At 50.1% G+C, this 15,499-nt stretch overlaps 1 long non-coding RNA gene across 2 annotated transcripts; it reads right to left on the minus strand.

The window, feature by feature from the left end:
- Positions 1–3,157: 3,157 nt before the first annotated feature.
- LOC132026082 (uncharacterized) lies at positions 3,158–11,025 on the minus strand. 2 transcript variants are annotated; one of them, XR_009406763.1, is made up of 4 exons: positions 10,949–11,012; positions 6,359–6,405; positions 4,937–5,120; positions 3,158–3,352 (listed from the first exon to the last, which is right to left on the minus strand). It is a non-coding gene; the product is annotated as an uncharacterized LOC132026082 (long non-coding RNA). The 2 variants fall into 2 exon arrangements; XR_009406764.1 differs by lacking the exon at positions 6,359–6,405 and having other exon boundaries at positions 10,949–11,025.
- Positions 11,026–15,499: the final 4,474 nt, after the last annotated feature.

Genomic DNA, 15,499 nt, shown 5'->3' on the forward strand with positions numbered 1-15,499 from the left:
GAGGCACCCTCATTTCCTCTTGAAAACTCTTAGTTCCTCCCCACCCCCCCACAAGGCTGTGTGACCTGGGTATGTATGCATGGCCATGGCAGGCACTCTCTCAGAAGACCCCTTCCCACAGAAAAGTTGCCCATTGGAAAATGATGCCAGCGAATGCCTACTGCTTAGTGTCCAGCCTGGACAGCCTGTTTCTCGTCATGCTTCATTTCTAGAATCTGTAACAATTAATGAATTACCATACGGCATAGCACTTCCACATGAACTTGCCCACTTTGTCTCTTCCTTGGTTTTCAAGGCACACGGGTGTTACCGTCTCCCTGCTACCGGCTAGGCCACCTAGCACTGAATGCGGTAAGGAGTGGCCTGCGTGCTACCTATACAGAGAAATAATGCCTCCCTGAGTCACCCACCCTGAGAAGTCCCCTTAACCATCTCTTAAATCCCACTTTGAGGTGTTGTGCACCTTTTCCGTGTAGGAGATGCCACCATCCTGATAAGTGGCACCCAGCGGGCTGATCCAATCTTGGAACTGCATTCTGGCCAACCTGCTGCTCAGACCCCTCTCATTTCTGGGATGCCTCCCACTTCTGACAGTACGAGCACATTCATTGTCTCATCTGGTTTTCCCAGCAGTTGCTGGAAGAACCGCCAGATATTGGAGTTAAAGGACTTTCCTGTAGGACCAAATCTTCCCCCCAACACATACCTTTCAAAGAACTTTCAGAATTTATACCATTCTGCTCAATCCCTTAGGTGCAGAAACAAGGGATGTTGTTTTTCCTTATTTGATATTATTTCCAAGTTGGCCTTCAAAATCTGGCATTTTCCTAGAGCTGCCCTGACCGGCAGTAGTAAAAATAGGTGTCCTCCTGCCCGCTTGTCTGGGGAGGGAATAAAGCAGTGGTGGAGAGAGGAGTGCGAGGCAGTGAGGAGAGGAGAAGGCACTTGGCCTCCACTAGGTACCACGTAGGGGCTCAGCAGTGCCTGTGAACTACTTGGCTGGCTGGCGGGAACTGAGTGATATGGATAGAAAACAGGTCTGACCCTCCATCTTGGGGGATGCCTAGCACCTTGCTGAGTTGGTGAATGATGGCTTTGTCTGGACATTGGGTCAGATAGGGATCCTGAGAGGACCTGAGATACTTCCCAAGTTCCATACATGAGACCCTGGAGCTTGGACCCCACTCCCCTCCAGGCCTCCCCATGCTCTGCCGCCAGCTGTCACCAGCCCGCTTTCTTGCAGCAGCCCTGCATCATCCTTGATGTTCCTTAATGGAGCCTAGTTGGAGCCATTTATGTGTCCCAAGCCCAATGGAGACTTGATTTATTTATTTAAAGATTTATTTGTTCATTTACTTCTTTGAGAGAGAGCACGAGAGCACAAGTGGGTGGGCAGGAGCAGAGGAAGGGGGGAGAGAATGTCAGGCAGACTCTGTGCTGAGCACAGAGCCCCATCCCAAGACCCATGAGATCATAACCTGAGCCAAAACCAACCGTCAAATGTCCAAACGACTGAGTCACCCAGGCACCCCCACAAAGGAGACTTTAAATATTGTTGTTTTTCTCTTAGCCATCAAACTTTGTTGAGTAAGGGTATAGAAGTGAGAAGCAGAACTATAGGTGGGATAGGAACTTGGTACATGACCTTAGGTTAGACGCATCTTATTTTAAATCCCAGTTCTATTTGTTGGATGACCTTGGTCAATTTCTTAACTTCTCTGAGTCTCAGTCTTTCTGTCAGTGGAATGAGAATAAGCCTGTCATTGACAGGCTTGTTGTGAAAACACCCTGAAACAATATTTTTAAAGAATTTAGTCCAGTGTCAGCCATATGGTAGTTTTGCAACAAATTGTATTATTAATTTTATCCTAGAACTGGTGGGAGTTTGATGGTGTCTTTCTCCCATCCCCGTTCCTCTGGATTGATTTTCCTTAATTACCGGCCACCAGAAAGCCACCATTTTTCTGGCTGAGACCAGTCTCCTTATCCCAAGCATCCCCACTGAGAAGCTAGTCAAGCAGGTGTTTTGGAGGACTATGATAGCCTCAGAATAGTGACGTCATAAGCCTGGGCTCTTCACTGTGTTACACACAACACGTATAATCAGTGACGGGGTGGGAGTTTCATGCTCCAGACAGGATAACAAGACATGGTGATGACTCCAAATACCAGCCCAGCACCTCCCTCAGAAGAGAATCAAGGGACACCATCACCCTTGGCTGACAAAACCACTTGCCCCTGGGGAAGGCTGCAGAGCGTAGTGACCGAGGATGAAGGCTTTAGAGTCAGGCTGCGTGGGTTGGTTCATCCTGCTTCTGACACTTGCTGCGTGACTACAGGGAAGTTACTCACCCTTTCTTCGTCCTGTCTCTTGATCTGTAACTTAAGGTTAGTAACCGGTATCGACCTTACAGAGTTATGGGGATTAAATGAGGTGACCATGCCTTGCGGCACACAAGCACTCAGCCCATAACAGATAATCGTAACATAATCTGGGGAGGTGGGAACTAGCCTCCACTATAGTCCAAACAGTGGAAAGCCGTGGAGAAACCCCCTCTGGTCTCCACCAGAACTCTCTTTTCCAGCTCTCCCGAGGTCTTACCCTATGGATGAGCTATAAGAAGCGGAACCTCTTGGGTGACTCTCCAAGAAGATCAGCCCCTTCTTAGCTCCTCGAGGCCCACCTTGTGCTGTGGTAACCTTCCCTGATGAGCAGGAAAGCCCAAGACCCACGCTCTAAGAGGATGAAACTTTAGCAGCAGGATGGGAATCTCCAAGGGTTCTGGAGCCCTCTGGGTACCACAGGCCAAACATCCAAACACTTACTCTCTCTCTTGACATAGTAACACATTGTCTTTGCCCTAGGGATAACACACCCTTCCAGGTCACAGAGACTCCCATCCCCCACCCTCAACCTTGTGACCATGTGGAAGACAAAGAAAGAACACTGCAGACAAAACTTAGGAATCTCTTTGCTTTAGGTTTGCCTCCTGCCTTTGCTGGTCCTTCCAGGCTTGGAGACAGCAAGTCTGGGAAGGCTAGCAGAGAAGACACTGCCTGTCTTTAGCTAATTAACATACCTAAATAGAACGCTCTGCCATCATATCAGCGGGAATCATTTTGACTAAGGATCCCTAGGCCTGGGGCACGATGAAGCTGTTGGAAATGGACGAGAAGGCATCAGGTCTCAGAATTCTGAATGAAAAGCTCTTAGAAATGATCGATCGCAGCCACTCTGTTTTTACAGTTGCTGAGAGACAAGCATTCACTCAGTTGTTCCATCTGTCATTTACTCATTCATCAAACGTTGTTGGAGCATCGATGTCTGTTTTTCAAACTGCCGGACAAAAACCTGTGAATAGGACAGTGAGTCACAACCAACCTTCTTGTTTGAATAGAATGGTGTAGCACAGAATGGACTAGAGTAGAACATATCAGAATATCTCCCACATAGTAAGGAAAAGTTGTTGCAAGTATTTTTTTTTTAATTTTAGTTTTATATACATATGTATGTGCAGGGTTGCAACAAAGGCTGTGCTTCTTACTCTAGTTTGCTTTGGTTCTTGATCAAAAATATTTGAAAAACACTGTACTTTGTGCCAGTCTTGCTGTGCATAAGGATAATGGGGGGGACCTGGAGAAATAGGATGATTTCAGGGCCACACTCTTCTCAGAGATGGTTCAGGTCTGGGGGGATCCTAGAGTCTGCCTTGCAACAAGCCCGGGCAGGATCCTGAGGCAGGAGTCCCAGCTACACCAACAAGCACAGCTCTGGGCCAGGCAATGGGCGGAGTGTGTGTGTTGAGGGTGGAGGGGTGAGGGGTAGGCAGGGGAACCAGGACAAGGTTAGGTCCCGCCTTCAGGGTTTCCCGGCTGCGTGCTGGAGGGCTCGGAGCCGACTGTCTCCCTCTCCTTTCCCCAGCCTGCGACGCTGCTTTGGGTTTGCTTCAGGTTTGCAAGGAGGCAGAGTGCCTTTGCCCGGGCCTTGGGGAAGTCTTTCCCTGAAAAAATGCCTTTTGAGTTGGGCCTTAAAGGATGAGTTTGAGTTTGCCAAGAAAAGAGGAGGATGGAAGGGGCCTCATTGCCGTTAGGAATTTCACACCATATTCTTCATGGCCTTTTCGGGTGGGGGGGTGCGGGGGTGCTGGGGGCGCAGCCCTCCTCCACGCCTCTGCGCAGAGACGGGCCTCCCCCGGCTCTCTGGCTCCGCCTCTGGCTCGCTTGCACAATGCCGGTGGGATTTGGGCTTCTGCCTCTCGGAGCTCTGAACTCCCAACTCCCCTGTTCTCCTAGGCCACACCACCTCCAGTCGCTGGCCACGGTACAAGGGGCCTTTTCTTTCCAAGGCCCCCACAAAACACACATGCTTTTCCTCGCAGCTGTCTAGCTCGGCTGCCTGAACACAGAGGTAATTCACAGGAGAGGCGTTTGAGGTTTCCATGAAAACATGCCTCCCCTCTGCTTTTCAGCTGCTGCACTGAGCATAGCCGGACAGAACCTCTCTTCTTAATGCTCTGGCCCTGGGTGTGAAGCCGCGATTCTGGAAAGAAATTCCCTTTAGGGTCCTTGGAATGCAGTATTCCTCTGACCTCGTGGATTCTCCCGGCCAGGGTAAACTGAAGAGTGGTCCTGCCCCATCCCCCAGCCGGGAAAGACCGTAAAAACCTCTGGCAAATCGAACTAGAGTGTGTGGGTAGAAGATGGAGATAGACACACCAACGAAATTGTAAGCGGTTATAAAAACATAAAGACACCCTTTGCACAGTTTTATGTCATTGCGTTTGAAAACAGTGAGGCCAGTGATGTCCTTATGTAACATGAATAAAGTTAGAGTCTCAGATTCAGAATAACAAGTATCAACAATCTGTCTGGGGCTGTGCCCCACGAGGTGAAGATACCTCCCCAGACCCCAGTTCTTGGCTGTGCAGAAACAGACCTGATTTTTGACAGGGCACCCCAAGATTGCTGGGGCGAGTGGGGGTTTTACAGCAGAGGCATGATGATGTCAGACAGGGCCACCGTGCGGATCGGAACCAGAGGGTCCTGATTCAGGTCTTCAACCATGGTTCTTCATCCAGGAGGAGCCAGAAGGGAAAGGCGGATGAGGGGTGGCAGAAGCTCTGTGCATAAAGACATAGATCACTCTTTACCCGGAGAAACAGGGCTGGGGTGAGCAGGAGTCCAGGCAGAGGAACAGTACGTGCAAAGACCAGGTACTGGTCTCAGATACCGCCAGGCTTGTCTGAGGGGCAGCAAAGAAGTCAGCGTAGCTGGGGATGGGACAGAAGGAATGGCCAGAGGAGTAGGAAGGGGTGGGTTGTAAGGCCTTGAGGATGGTGGAAGCACCTGGCTTCCTTTGGAATAAAATGGGAACCCTTCAGAGGGTTTTGGGTAGACAGGAGGCATTCATTCATTCATTTGACAAATATTTCATACCTACTATGTGCCAATGCCTGTTTTTGGCTTTAGAGTTTAGAGACAAAGTCGTGAAAAACTCATACTAACATGAAAGGTCTATACCAAAAAAGAAGAAGAAAGGTCTCAAATGAGGACCTCAGTTTCCCCCTCAAGAAACTGGGAGAAGATCAAAGGAAATCCAAAGTAAGTAGAATAAAGGGAATGATAACCATCAGAGCAGAAATAAAAAGAGAGAAAATAAATACAATAGGAAAAAAACTAGTGAAGCCAAAAGCTAGCTCTTTGAGAAGATCAATAAAATTGATAATCAATCCTCTAGTCCAACTGATCAGGTAAAAAAAGAAAAAAAGAGGTGGATAGAAAAAAAAATACTAATATCAGGAAAGGGAGCTATAGCATTTCTATAGATATTAAAAGGATAATGAGGAAATGTTACAAACAGCTTTATCCCAATAAATTCGGTGGGTTAGAATAGAAAAATTCCTTGAAGGAAACTTACTACCAAAGTTTAGTCAAGAAGAAAGAGATAATGTAAATAACCCTGCGTCTACTAAAGAAACTGAATTTGTAGTTAAGAATGAGCACACGAATAGAGTTCCATGTCCAGAAGCCAGGTCTGTCTACCCCTCCCTCACTTGGATGCCAGGTACAGGAAGCTCTGGGAAGGGCATGGTCCTGGACAGTATCTTTAATGGTAAATCCTATAAGAATAATTCACTGATGGGATATTGTGAGATGACCCATGCATAGCCTTCCCCCACTAAAATCCGCCCTCAATCTCCAGATTTGTTTACGGTCCCTTTGCAGGTCTCTGCCCCTATAACAGGCTGCTAGTGTCTTCAGAGCAGGGAAGGAATCCTGGGCAGGTCCCCAGTGTCTGACCACAAAGGAGAAACAGTGTCCCAAGCAAAGGGCCTGATGCCAAAATATCACATCTTACCTAGCAACAACTGAGGTCAGAATGCAGATGTCTCATCCACACCGTACCTAGAACACATGGGAATACATCTGCATGTGCACCCTCTCTACCTTTTGTTTTTTAACCACTGTTACCCTTCCTCCACTCACCCAGACTGAAAATCTGGGAGTCAAACCTGACTTCCTCACACTCTATGCATCTCATTAGTCACTGATGCCTGATTCATATTCCTTCCCCTTCCTCAATTTCCAAGAGATAAGGCTTCATTAAGGGCAAACGTTTCTAACTCCCTCAAAGTGATTCATTTGTTCATTTAGTAAATATCACCTATTTTGTAATCATGTGATGTTGTCCATCAAGTATTTCCAGTGTCCCCCTTCACAGAGTATGGTAGGGTTTTATTCTTGGCCCCTTGTGGTTAGTCAGGACCATGTGATTACTTACGGCCAATGAGGGTGTCATTCAGACAGGACATGCGTTTTTCTCACTGAGACTCTAAGCTCCCTCTTCCCTCTCACTTGGCAACCAGCAACATCCAAGATGGTGTTAGCCCCACCATCCAGTAACCCGGATCCCGGAGTGGCTATGGTGAGCAGAGCCTCTGTGCATACCCACAGAGAACGTGTAGCATGGGAGAGAAATAAACTTTTCTTTTTCATCTTAAGCCCCCAACCCGCGAAATAAACTTAATAAATAGGCAAATTATAGGGTCTGTTAGATGTTGGTAAGTGCTATGGTAAGTTGGTAAGTTCGAATTTTGAACAGTGGCAAGGGGCTTGGAAGTAAGGGGGTAGGGACTGCAATTTGAATCGCATGGCGGAGCTAGATCTCATTAAGGGATCACTTTTGTGCAAGATCCAGAAGGGGGCAAGACAGCAAGATGTACAGATGTCTGGGAGAAGGCAGGGAAGAGAAGAGCCATGCAAAGCCCCTGAGGTGGGGACATACTTAGCATGTGGAGGGGGGTGAGGCTCGGGTGGGTGAGAGAGTGAGCCAGGGGGAGAGAAGAAGATGAGGCCGTGGCCAGATTGTGTAAGGTCTTGCATGTCATTTTAAGCAGTTTGGCTTTTGTTGAGCAGTGTGTTAACCAGAGCAGTCTGACTGCTGCTTTAAGAAAGCTGATAGGAACAGCAGCAGACTCAAGAAGACCAGTTAGGAGGCTTTGCAGTAACCTGGTGGGTGGGGCTGAGATGGCTATGAATGGTGAGAAATGGTCAACTTCCCAATCGATTTTGAAATTAGAACTAACATGATGTGGTTATAAATGGGATGTGGAAGCAAGAGAAAGAATAGGGTCAAGGAGGACCCTAAGATTTGGGGCCCAACCAACTAGAAGAGTGATGTTGCCCTTAACTGAGATGGGGAAGTCACTGGGGAATAAATTTCAGGAGAAAAGACCAACAGTTTAGGGTTGGGCAACGCCCAGAGATAATTGATAATTGACAGGTAAGAGATAATGGATATCAGTACTGGGTTGGATATAGGCATCTGGTTTCAAGGCAGAGATCTTGGTAGAACATAGAATTTAAAGAATTATTAATGTATGGATTGCATTTAATGTCACATGATTATATGAGTTTCCCAGAGAATATATTACACAGTGAAGGGTCGAGTTCCAAGGACAGAGTCTTAGAAGTGAGGAGATGAGCAGACCCAGCAAACAAGATGAAAAGTAGAGAACACAGAGACTTGAAGAGAAACCAGAAGGATGCGATGTTCTGGAGATCAAGAGAAGAAATGGTTCAAGGAGAAGGAAGTGATCCTTTATGTCAAATGCTACCAAGAGCTCACCTTAAATGAGGACTATGAGTTTGCCATTTGATTTAGCCACAGGGGCCTCATCAGTTGATTAGAGAAGATTTCAGGGGAGGGGAATGGTAGCCAATGAGCATAGACAGTTCATTCAAGGGGTTTCACCCTAAGAAAGAGCTGAGGATGGGAACAGTAGGGTTTGAAATGGCCCAGTAGAGAAGGAAACATTGATGAGGCAGGAATGGAGGGACCTGCTGGTGTGATGTCCTTGAGAGAGTGAGAGGGGATGAGATCCAGTGCATGAGCGGGGGTTGGCCTCTGCCCAGGCAGCTCATCTCTAGGAGTGGGGGGAAAGTTAGAGGACAGGGACACAGACAGGTGCGTGGGGAGATGCAGAGGTGGGAGCTTGAGGAAGTGCTCTTTCTCAGCCTGCTTTTTCTAGATGCATTAGGAAGCAAGGTCTTGGCGAAGAAGGCAGGTGGGACAGGAGGTGTGGGGGCCTTCAGGGAATGAAGGATTCATCCAGGAGAGCAGGAGAACCTATGGGTCTATGATTGCCAGGCCGCTATTATGCACCCACACGAGGTTATCGGTCATGACCAGTCAGGAAGAGCGAGTTCTTTCCTGCTGCCAGGGTCTGCTGTGTGGGCCCAGGCATGGAGTGGGCTCGGATGGGGAGTTTACCAGGTTAAAGCTTTACCAAACATCACAGTGAAGCAAGAGATGCATACTGGAGATGAGAGCATATGAAAAAAGAAGTGATTAAAGGATAAGCCATGGAATTGGAGCCAAGGAGGTAGGGAGAGAGAAACCGAGGGGAGTGGGGTAGGAGTTAAGAGTGGAAGAGGCAGCCATTCACTTCGAGAAGGATTGCTAGTGATGGGATCTCAGGAGCCCTGAGCTGGGACATTGCGTGGTGCTGGTCAGAGAGGGAAAGACACCGAATCCAGATTCTGGAAAGGGTAGAGTTACTATCGACGTCAGGCACTTGAATATTTGAGATAGGATGGGGACAAAATTGCTGGGGGAGAGGTGCCCAGGGAACTGAGAAGCCAGCTACATGGAGTGGTGGTCTCAAGAGTGATGACAGATGGTGTTGGTGGGAGTGACAGCGAGCCAGGTGCTAAGAGCCATAGGAGGAAGGAAGGGTTGTCATCTGGGGTTTGTGGGTTTGTGGGAGACTGGACCAGTATAGGGGGGGACGCTGCAGACTGACAAGTTGATCTTCAAAGCTGGGAAGTTTTAAGGCCGAATGGCTAGAAACAGCAAGAAGGAACGAGGAGGACACCTGCCCCACCCAGTGGTAGGAGGAATGTGGCTGAGAAAAATAAGCACCACTGAAGAAGGCTGAGGGAACGATTCTCAGAAGAGAGCGTGTGTTCAGTGAGAGTAAAAAGGCAAGAGGATGTGGTGGATATAGGATAATAGTTCTGTCCAGCCTAACACATTTCAGTGACTTCCCACAACACTTACAACCTAACAGACCCAATTCTATGCCACCTGCTCACTCCTTTTCTACATCTCAGTCACAATGTCCTTAGCATGCTTCTTAGACCTGCCACATTCTTTCCAACCCCAGGGCCTTTGCATACGCTGCCATACTTTCTCTTCTTGAAATTACACTCCAATCCTTTAGGTCTCATGTTGAGAGCATTTCGTCTAAGAAACTTTGCTGAATACCCTCTTTAAAGTCAGGGTGCTTTGCTGATTTCAGAGAAGTGCTTGTGATCCATACAGTTTCTGTTCTTATGGAGTCCAAAGTGTGGCGAGACAATAGAGAAGTGGGCGGGTAGTCCGAGAGTGTGCTCAGGGCCAGGATGGGCCACACCGAGAAGTGCGGATTCAGAAAAAGGCTAAATGGAGGCCCAAAGGTGAAGCAGGGTCTGTGGGACACATGAGTTTGGGCTCCATCCTGGGGGAATGGGGACCACTGAGAGGTGTATATTTCCGAAGATACATACTTCTTTTGCTGAAGGATTATGAGCAGGAGCAGAACATGATCTAATTTGGCCTCCATTGTATTTGGCCCCAGAATGAGCTTTACCAGGTGGCTTTCGGGAGCCAGAGGACCACAGCCTTCTGGGACACAAAGTAAGGGCCTAGTGCCATCTGGGGGCAGGGGGGAACATGTGGCTGGGATCCTAGAACCACCAGAGCTGCAGAATGTCCTGGACCGTTGGCCTCACACCCACCACCCGGAAGGTTTATTAACCCACTTTAGAATAGGGACACCTTCTCCATTTTATGCTGATGTCACACCCTGACCTTCTTTGTACCTAGGACCAGTACTCATCTGCTGGACCCCCAGGTGTGCAAGAACAGTGAGTTCCTGTATTTTCTCACTGTGGTTTGAATTTGTGTTTCTCCTGTGGTCGGCGGTTAGCAACAGCAGTTACCATGGAGACGTCTGCCGGCTCAGGCAGGTTCCTCTGCCATTCTCAGAACCTGGAAACTCTGCGAGGCTAGAAAGGCAGTACAGCATGGATGCAGCCCCTTCCCTCCGGGCCTGGGTGCTTCTGTGGGGGTGCTGCAGGACCAGGTGGGGGATGGCGACTTAGAGCCATCTCCCCGCACCGGCCAGGGGAACTCTTTAGTGGGGAGAAGGCTGCTCTGCCTCCTGCCTCCCCGGGTCGCATGGTTGCGTCCCTCAAACCTAGACCAGCCCCCTGTACTGTCGCAACAGACCTGGAGACATCTACAACCCAGAATCCAATTTTAGCAACTGAGAAAACTTGTTTCCCTTTCTCTTCATCTCTAAACCTGGGAAATGTTTGCATCTCCATTATTTGGGGACATCAAAGAAGTGTACTAAAAATAAAATAATTATGTTTCTATAGCCAAAGAGCCAGACTAGCCTACCTTGCTGGTGTTTTTGCCCGGAATCCCCTTTTCCATTTTTCCGCCAGACTCCCGCTTACCCTTGAGGACTCAGCTGAGACCTGGCCTGGGAGAGGAATTTTATCTGTATTCATGAGTCACCAGCTCTGCAGGAGGCTCTGCATGAGTTTCCCCTGTGTGGTAGCCCACACCTGGCTCCTATCAAGTGTGTGCGAAACTGAATGGAATTTGGGACAAGGTGTCAGATTAAGAGGCTCTGCCTTTGACTAGTGGCTGCCTGGGGGAAGATGGGCTTAACTGAGAAGTGGCGGGAGGGGCGCAAGACTGGGGGTACTGTAGTTTTCAGAGTAGGATATTCAAAGGCAGAACAAGAGGGAGGGCAGGGCCACTTGGCCTCTCCCCTCTGCTTGCATCAGGCAGGCAGAGAAGGGAAGATGTTTCTAGAACTGGCCAGCAGGTGGCAGCATTGCCCCTTGGATGAGGGACTGCCGCCGCCTTCTTCCTGCGGCCTCTCTGAGTCACTGTCCACCCATAGCCTTGGGCAGAAAGCTGCCAAAGTGGGTAAAGCCTGGAGGAGTGGAGCCTGGACTCTGACTGGGCCATCTTGAAGGGCCCGGTTGGGACCCATCCTGGTGGTTCCCCACATATCCAGTCACCACTTCCTAACTTCATGCCTTTGTCCATTCTGGTCTTATACCACAAAGTCTTTTCCTAGCCTGACCCGTGCCATCCAAATCCTCTACGCTTCAAAAAGTCACTCTTCAAGAGCTGTCTGTGAGGCCCATAGCATTTTCTCTGAATCTCTGTCGTGGAGCCATGTGAGATGGTTGTTTACGTCTATGCATATCTTCTCGACCCCATTGGGAGAGACTCTGAGGGATGGGGCCACCATGGTACCTGCCCCCTGGCCCCTATGGTAAGGGCTTGTGTGGGTGTGACAAGAGGGGGCACACAGGAAGTAGCGAAGGAAGACACAGGAGAGGTGTGGTTATTAAGTATTGTGAATCCACAAGGTGACAGAGGACAATGGTGGCAAGTTGTAGTTGACGGGAGGACTTTGTCGTTTAACCCAATCCGATCTGGGCCCTGAAGGATGGCGCAGGTGATCAGGTGAAAGGTCACCACCATGTTCTCAGAGCCTTCTTCTTAAGGCAAGTCAGTGCTGAAACATTCTGAGTAGGATAAAAGGGGCCTATGGGTGGGGCAGGCCAATCGCCATCAGCCGTCAAGCTTGTTGATATGTTTAATCTATCCCCGATAGAACTTTCTAGAGTGTGTGGAACAACAAGGAAGGGAGGAGTACATGGACAGCAAGGCCTTGTCTCCTCTCCTAGACCCAGTTCACGCCAAGAAAGGAGAGCATCCAGCACAACACCAGAGGCAGAAATGCTGTCAGAGTGGGCACAGCACCCCTAAACCCGTCCCTGTGCTTGAAGCAGTGTTGTGACGGGGCCAATGCCTGACCAGGCCAGCAAAGTCGCATCCTAAATCAGAGAGGGAACGGCCTGAGAGGTGGAATCCACGTCTTCCCAGCACCTCAGAGGGGCGCCTTCTGGCCTGGAGCCTGAGGACTCCTGTCCTCAGGTGAACCTCCCCACCGTCTCCTCCTCTACCCCCTAAGGTAAATGCTGCCAGACTTTGGGCTATAACCAGCTTCTCCCCTTAAGTGAAAACTTCGGGTCTTGGCTTAATGAGGGTTAGGATGTTTGGAGGAGACAACAGGTGAGATGGAGAACAGAGCTGCCCACCGTGGGCGTCAAAACCTTGTTCACTGCCATCTTGGCTCCCCTCTGGACAACTGCCCACACTTACCATGCTTCCTTCTAAGTTTGCCTAAGACAAGGAAAGATCCCATCAGGGAGTCCGACCTGGCCTTGAGATTGGGTGTGGAGGTCACGGACAGGAGGGAGAGCTGCTAGTGAACGACATAGCCTCACTCCACCCGTCCCGTGACGTGTCTGGGATACTCAACCATGTTGATCGGGAAAGTGGCACCAAGAGGACAGAGTATGCCTCGCGTTCTCCTAGGAGAGTGAGCTCTCTACTACCTGATGGCACTCTGGGCAAAAAATATGTATCTCCCTACCTTTCTGTTCTTCCTCTGGAGGGCCTCACTGTGTTCTTTATCAAGCCACATTGCTGAGTTCTGAAAAACAGACCAGTTACGTCCATGTGGGAAACAGTTCCTTCCTGTGGCCTCTCATGAGATCTGACCACCCAGGTCAGCCCTGGCTTTGAGCCCCAGGCTGGCTCCGAGCCCCACCCCTCCTTCTCTGCCCCGGGCCGGCCTGCTGCCTCCTGTGAGTCAGCCAGGTAATCAGGAGGGCAACCACAGGAGAAAAACAACACCCTCGTGGCCCCGGCTGAGCAAGTCCCAGCCCAGGGAAGAGGATATTTGCTGGGGCATTACTTGCAGTTTCCCAAAGTGAGGGCTGAACCCGGGGCAGCAGGAAGAGGCTGTGGCGGAGATCCTGGGAGGGGCAGCAGGAGACGCGTCCTGGAACCTGGCGTGCGTCCTGACGGGCCATTTCTGACAGCAGCATCTTCCGATGCCCTTTCATAGGATAGGAACCAGGAAGGGCAGAGGTAATGAGATCAGGATGGTGCCAGGAGAATTCCATGGAAGACAGTGGTGAACCCCACATGTTGACCAATGGCTTTGTGTAAATAAGCCACACTTCCCTCCTAGCTCATCCGAAACATGCTCTCCTTCCTTGGCAGCCACCTCTCCAATCTGGTTCTTCATTTTAAAGCTTGAGATGGAGGGGTCTGTCCTCCAGTGTGGGGGGGGTGTGTGTGTCAGGCATCCATCTGTGACAGCTGCAACAATGATTGCCACTTGCTAAGCACATTTGTTGAGTTAGTGAAGAGACCCCCAGGCCTGTGCAGGCCCCTGCTGGTGCCGGGGTAGCTCTACTGATGGAGCAGCTGCTGAATTTGGGGGGCTGATATGGGTGGCCGTGCAGACCCTGGGGCACTTCTCCAAAAGTGGGGGTAGAGACTGTGCCAGAAGGTCACCTGCTCAGAGTAACCTTATAGGAACAACAGGTCCATGCACAGGGCACTCCTGACTGTTGGGCAGCAGACCAGTTAGTTAGAGTTGCAGGCCTGCCTGCTTCATGTTGCTTTCCCCCCTGGAGAAACAGAAAGCTGGGTCTTATTTAGTTATGACTTCTAGCACAGAGCATGGCTCATTCCAGGTACCCAGGAGATGCCTATTAGAGGAAGTATGTGTGTCTCCTTCATACCTGGGCCTGTGCTGTTCCCATCCACCACTGCTGGAAGGCAGCGATGTGTGTGGTGCAATGGCCCACCCCACCCCTTCCCCACACACCCCAGGACAGGAGCCCCCAGTGATGGATTCTTTTCCTCCCCCAGCTTCTGCCCCAGGGTATAGATGTGGTTCCCCAGGCTCCCGTGGGCCTTCGCACACAGAGACAATGTCTGTGGGCCTTCGCACACAGAGACAATGTCTGTGGGATGCTCCGATGCATGAAAGACAGGGAGTCCATGTTCTACTTGACACAGGCTGGAGGAATTTTCAGAAGAAGAAAAAAATGAGCTGGCTCCTCATATTTGACCCTAAACTGCTTAAATGCTGTATCCTCTCCTCCTGTCCCCTGGTTTCCTTCCCAGCACCACAGAAGATGAAATGCTGAACCAATCACGTTGATCAATGTCTTTGGTCACTGAAGGATCTGGAAGGACCAGCCCTGTCTTGGGGCCCAAGTGAGAAAAACACATCTCCTCTCCATCCTGCCCAGAGCCCAGAGACCCACAGAGAAGCCTCCTGGCTCTTCAGGGCCCAGATTCCGAATCTGGATCTTGTACTTGATACCCCGAGCCCTGCTGAAGCAGTAGGAACCACCTCTGACTTGGGAACAGACTTGTGCAAGGAAGAAGAGAAACTCCAGAGCCAGCTAGAGCAGACGCTTCTAGCTTTCTGGGACGAACATCTACTCCTAGATGTTTGCTTAAATGAGCACAGGCTGGCAGGGCCGCACCTCAGACATCTGTCCAACCCACACCACCACCTCCTCTCAGCCCTGAGCTCTGGCTGCACACACAGCCCCCCTGCAGTACAGATAACTCTAATGGGACTTCTTGGCTCAGGGAGGGCTGAGGGCCTGGGCCTGACAAGCGTGAATTGTAGGGACCTGGGGAACCTTAGGGAGTAGGGACCTGGGGAGCCGTAACAGCCGCTGGAGAGATGGTGGCAGGAGTGGAGACCAAAATCACCCATAGGATCTGACCCCAAATGACATGTGAACCTCCAACATGAAAGCCCCCAGTGAGGAACCGAAGACCAGCCAGATTCCCATCTTTGCCTTGGCCAGAAACTCATGGTCCAGTCCCTTCACCTGTAGCAAGCAGCAGTCGTAGCAACAATGACAAACAAAACCAGGGTTTCGATGTGCTGAGTGCTCAGAGGGGGTGGGGAAAAGACCAGCTTTTAGGCAGAGCTCAGGCCCACAGCCATCACGACTCGCTAACCCCAGGCTGTGAATCGGAGGCAGCCCACCGTGCTCCCAACTACCTTCCAAGCAATGGGCTTCCAGGCTGGTTCTGCAC

The sequence above is a fragment of the Mustela nigripes genome, chromosome 10 (genome assembly GCF_022355385.1).
Source record: "Mustela nigripes isolate SB6536 chromosome 10, MUSNIG.SB6536, whole genome shotgun sequence".
Taxonomy (NCBI): domain Eukaryota; kingdom Metazoa; phylum Chordata; class Mammalia; order Carnivora; family Mustelidae; genus Mustela; species Mustela nigripes.